The sequence below is a fragment of the Dasypus novemcinctus genome, chromosome 4 (assembly GCF_030445035.2).
Source record: "Dasypus novemcinctus isolate mDasNov1 chromosome 4, mDasNov1.1.hap2, whole genome shotgun sequence".
NCBI classification, from domain to species: Eukaryota; Metazoa; Chordata; class Mammalia; order Cingulata; family Dasypodidae; genus Dasypus; species Dasypus novemcinctus.
Window position 1 is genome coordinate 2284275 of NC_080676.1, and position 4926 is coordinate 2289200.

Below are 4926 nucleotides of genomic sequence, written 5' to 3' on the forward strand. Positions count from 1 at the left end.
TTATGTTTGTAAACTGGTCCGTACCTGAGCGTGACTGAGTTATGACTGGGACTTTGATTGGGCCACGTCATCAGGGCTTTGAGTCCTCACCCCTTGGTGGGTGAGGTGAGAAGAACACAGAGGAATAGAGACAGTTCCTTATATGCAGCAGAAACCCCAGGAAAACAGAATTATTCACATGACAGTCTACAGCTGACGTTGTGGACAGAGGCAAAGCCTAGAGAGCCTCATAGGCTACAGCTGACCTTGTGGAGTAAACAGAGGAGCTGAGCCCAGAGGAACCCAGGAAGCCTGAGCCCTCGCAGACATCGGCAGCCATCTTGCTCCAACACGTGAAAATAGACTTTGTTGAGGGAAGTAACTATGCTTTATGGCCTGCTGTCTATAAGCTCCCACCTCAAATAAATATCTTTTATAAAAGCCTGCAGATTTCTGGTATTTTGCATCAGCACACCCTTGGCTGACTAATACAATATATTAAAAAAAAAAAAAAGAAAAAAGAAAACACCAGAGTTAAGATGGATCCAGGAATTTGAGCATTCCTGGGTTACCCCTTTCTCCCTGGGGACTTTGTGCATTTCCCAGGGAGAGGCCTCAAAGCTCAGTATTTAGGAAGTCTGTTAACCCCCAGTAATTCCTGCCTCTGTTCTGTAGGAGAGTTTATTTCTCCTCTCCTTAAATCTAGGCTGGGTCTGTGACTGCTTAGATCACAGAATGGGGCGTGAGGTTTCTGACTTCTGCTCTCAGCCGCGGGAGGCTTGGCTTCTGCTTCTCTCCCCTCTCCCTGCTGGTCTGGGTCGCTCCTGCTCAGAGCCCAGGCCAGGCCGAGAAGAGGCCCCGGAGGCGAACGAGCCACTCTGGCCAGCCCGCCCAGCCACCAGCTGGAGAGCCAGCTATTTTGGATCCCAGCCTAGCCGAGACCTCGAAGCCGCAGCTCCAACTGACCTCACGTGGAGCGGAAGAGCCGCTCAGCAGAGCCCTGGCGGCCCACAGGCGGGTGCGGTACTGCAGCGACTGCTGTTGAAACCACCGAGTTTGGGGGTAAGTGGAAGCCGGCCTCTGGGATGGCGCTAAAGATCCCCACTCCTCAGCTTGACCTCCCACCCTGAGCCAGGGCTGGCCTGTGTGGCCAGCAGAAGAGAGGCACGCGATAAGCTACTTCCAGGGTCAGGTTACAAGAGACGCTGAGGCTTCTGTCACGGCCACTTTCTCAGGTGACTCTCCATGCGGGGAGCAGCCCTATGGAGGGGCCCACGAGGGGCGACACACGTCCAGGCTGGCCTGGAGCCTCCCCGGTTTCAACATGGAGAAGCCCCTCACTCCTAGGCCCATGTGTCACAGCAAGGAACTGGGGCCTCTGGGCCACCACGGCAGGACGGGGGCCTCCTCCACAGCCTGAGGACGGGGCCTTCTCCACAGCCTGAGGAGGACGGAGGCCTTCTCCACAGCCTGAGGAGGACGGGGGCCTTCTCCACAGCCTGAGGACGGGGCCTTCTCCACAGCCTGAGGAGGACGGGGGCCTTCTCCACAGCCTGAGGGCGGGGGGCCTTCTCCACAGCCTGAGGAGGACGGGGGCCTTCTCCACAGCCTGAGGAGGACGGGGGCCTTCTCCACAGCCTGAGGAGGACGGGGGCCTTCTCCACAGCCTGAGGAGGACGGGGGCCTTCTCCACAGCCTGAGGAGGACGGGGCCTTCTCCACAGCCTGAGGAGGACGGGGCCTTCTCCACAGCCTGAGGACGGGGGCCTTCTCCACAGCCTGAGGAGGACGGGGGCCTTCTCCACAGCCTGAGGAGGACGGGGGCCTTCTCCACAGCCTGAGGAGGACGGGGGCCTTCTCCACAGCCTGAGGGCGGGGGGCCTTCTCCACAGCCTGAGGAGGACGGGGGCCTTCTCCACAGCCTGAGGACGGGGGCCTTCTCCACAGCCTGAGGAGGACGGGGGCCTTCTCCACAGCCTGAGGAGGACGGGGGCCTTCTCCACAGCCTGAGGAGGACGGGGGCCTTCTCCACAGCCTGAGGACGGGGCCTTCTCCACAGCCTGAGGAGGACGGGGGCCTTCTCCACAGCCTGAGGACGGGGGCCTTCTCCACAGCCTGAGGACGGGGGCCTTCTCCACAGCCTGAGGAGGACGGGGGCCTTCTCCACAGCCTGAGGACGGGGCCTTCTCCACAGCCTGAGGAGGACGGGGGCCTTCTCCACAGCCTGAGGACGGGGGGCCTTCTCCACAGCCTGAGGAGGACGGGGGCCTTCTCCACAGCCTGAGGAGGACGGGGGCCTTCTCCACAGCCTGAGGACGGGGCCTTCTCCACAGCCTGAGGAGGACGGGGGCCTTCTCCACAGCCTGAGGAGGACGGGGCCTTCTCCACAGCCTGAGGAGGACGGGGCCTTCTCCACAGCCTGAGGACGGGGGCCTTCTCCACAGCCTGACGACGGGGCCTTCTCCACAGCCTGAGGAGGACGGGGGCCTTCTCCACAGCCTGAGGAGGACGGGGGCCTTCTCCACAGCCTGAGGACGGGGGCCTTCTCCACAGCCTGAGGACGGGGGCCTTCTCCACAGCCTGAGGAGGACGGGGGCCTTCTCCACAGCCTGAGGACGGGGGCCTTCTCCACAGCCTGAGGACGGGGGCCTTCTCCACAGCCTGAGGACGGGGGCCTTCTCCACAGCCTGAGGACGGGGCCTTCTCCACAGCCTGAGGAGGACGGGGGCCTTCTCCACAGCCTGAGGAGGACGGGGGCCTTCTCCACAGCCTGAGGAGGACGGGGGCCTTCTCCACAGCCTGAGGACGGGGCCTTCTCCACAGCCTGAGGAGGACGGGGGCCTTCTCCACAGCCTGAGGACGGGGGCCTTCTCCACAGCCTGAGGAGGACGGGGGCCTTCTCCACAGCCTGAGGAGGACGGGGGCCTTCTCCACAGCCTGAGGACGGGGCCTTCTCCACAGCCTGAGGAGGACGGGGGCCTTCTCCACAGCCTGAGGACGGGGGGCCTTCTCCACAGCCTGAGGAGGACGGGGGCCTTCTCCACAGCCTGAGGACGGGGGCCTTCTCCACAGCCTGAGGAGGACGGGGGCCTTCTCCACAGCCTGAGGAGGACGGGGCCTTCTCCACAGCCTGAGGACGGGGGCCTTCTCCACAGCCTGAGGACGGGGGCCTTCTCCACAGCCTGAGGACGGGGCCTTCTCCACAGCCTGAGGAGGACGGGGGCCTTCTCCACAGCCTGAGGACGGGGGGCCTTCTCCACAGCCTGAGGAGGACGGGGGCCTTCTCCACAGCCTGAGGAGGACGGGGGCCTTCTCCACAGCCTGAGGGCGGGGGGCCTTCTCCACAGCCTGAGGAGGACGGGGGCCTTCTCCACAGCCTGAGGGCGGGGCCTTCTCCACAGCCTGAGGACAGGGCCTTCTCCACAGCCTGAGGAGGACGGGGGCCTTCTCCACAGCCTGAGGAGGACGGGGGCCTTCTCCACAGCCTGAGGACGGGGCCTTCTCCACAGCCTGAGGACGGGGCCTTCTCCACAGCCTGAGGGCGGGGCCTTCTCCACAGCCTGAGGACAGGGCCTTCTCCACAGCCTGAGGAGGACGGGGGCCTTCTCCACAGCCTGAGGAGGGCGGGGGCCTTCTCCACAGCCTGAGGAGGACGGGGGCCTTCTCCACAGCCTGAGGAGGACGGGGGCCTTCTCCACAGCCTGAGGGCGGGGACCTTCTCCACAGCCTGAGGACGGGGGCCTTCTCCCACACCTCGGCAGGACAGGGCCTTCTCCACAGCCTGGGAGGGAGCCGCGTGGAGCAGATCCTCCAGCTGCAGGCGGGACTTGGGGCGACAGCTTGCAGGCTCCCTCGGGGGGCGCTGAGCCCGAGCGCCCGGCCCTCAGACCTGCGGGAGCTGATCAGCGTTTGCTGTTCTGAGCTGCTAGATTTGGGGTGATGTGTTAAACAGCTATAGATAGCGGATATAGGTGGTTTGTGAAACCCCAGCAGATAACGGAAACAGAGGTCGTCACCTTCGCGTGGTGCATCCGTTTTACCCAGCTGTGGTCCTCTTTCTGTCTGGGGATTCTTGTTCTTCCCTGAAAGTCACCCTGAGGGAATTTTGCTTCTAGATTTCCTGAAGAGCAGCAGCGCAGGCGCTGGCTGCCGGGCGAGCTCCCTCGGCTCTTAATTGTTTCCCGGCAGTCCCCGGGGGCTGAGGCCTCCCCGCGCGCCTTCCTAACGCGCTCGCAGGCTGCCGAGTTCCCTGAGGCCTGGCGCCTGCCTGGGCGGCCTCGCAGTTTTCTCTCGCTCTGAGAGTTCCCTCATCTCCAGGAACGTGTGTCTGTGTGCAGAGAGCAAATGTGGGAGGCGGCGGCCCACAGGGCACCTGGATCGTTGGGGCCTGGGAAGGTCCTTCCCGAACTAAGAGTCTTTTCAAACCGGAGGCCAAAGTGTCTGAGATTTCCCCACGCGATGGTGGTGAGCTCCCTTGGAAGGGACAGTTTATTTATTCGCCAGCACCTTCTTCTGAATAAAGTTCTTGAAGACATGTTCCATACATAGAGGAGCAGAGGGGCAGTGAGCATCTCTTCCCCGTGGAGCACAGAAGACAGGGGGCCCCCGAAAGCTGACCTCGGCTCCACCTCGTAATGTCATGATGGACCGTGTGCCACAGAGTCAGGCTGCACCCCGGGAGAGCACCCCAGCCTTCTCAGGGACCACCTAGCACGGCGACCCAGAGACGCACTGCCAAGTAGATGAAGCTGCAATTGCGTCTTAACTGAAGTGTACTGAGCACTTAGGGCAAACAGCTGGTGTCTGTGACATGCCAGCCCCTGCCTCCCTGGTCATCTTATAGACAGGATTCCTCCTCCTCACAGACTTCCCGTTTCACAGCCGTGGAAACCGAATCCCCTATCCTAAGCCAGACAGCTAGAAAGCACAGGCTCCGGGATCAGTCTGG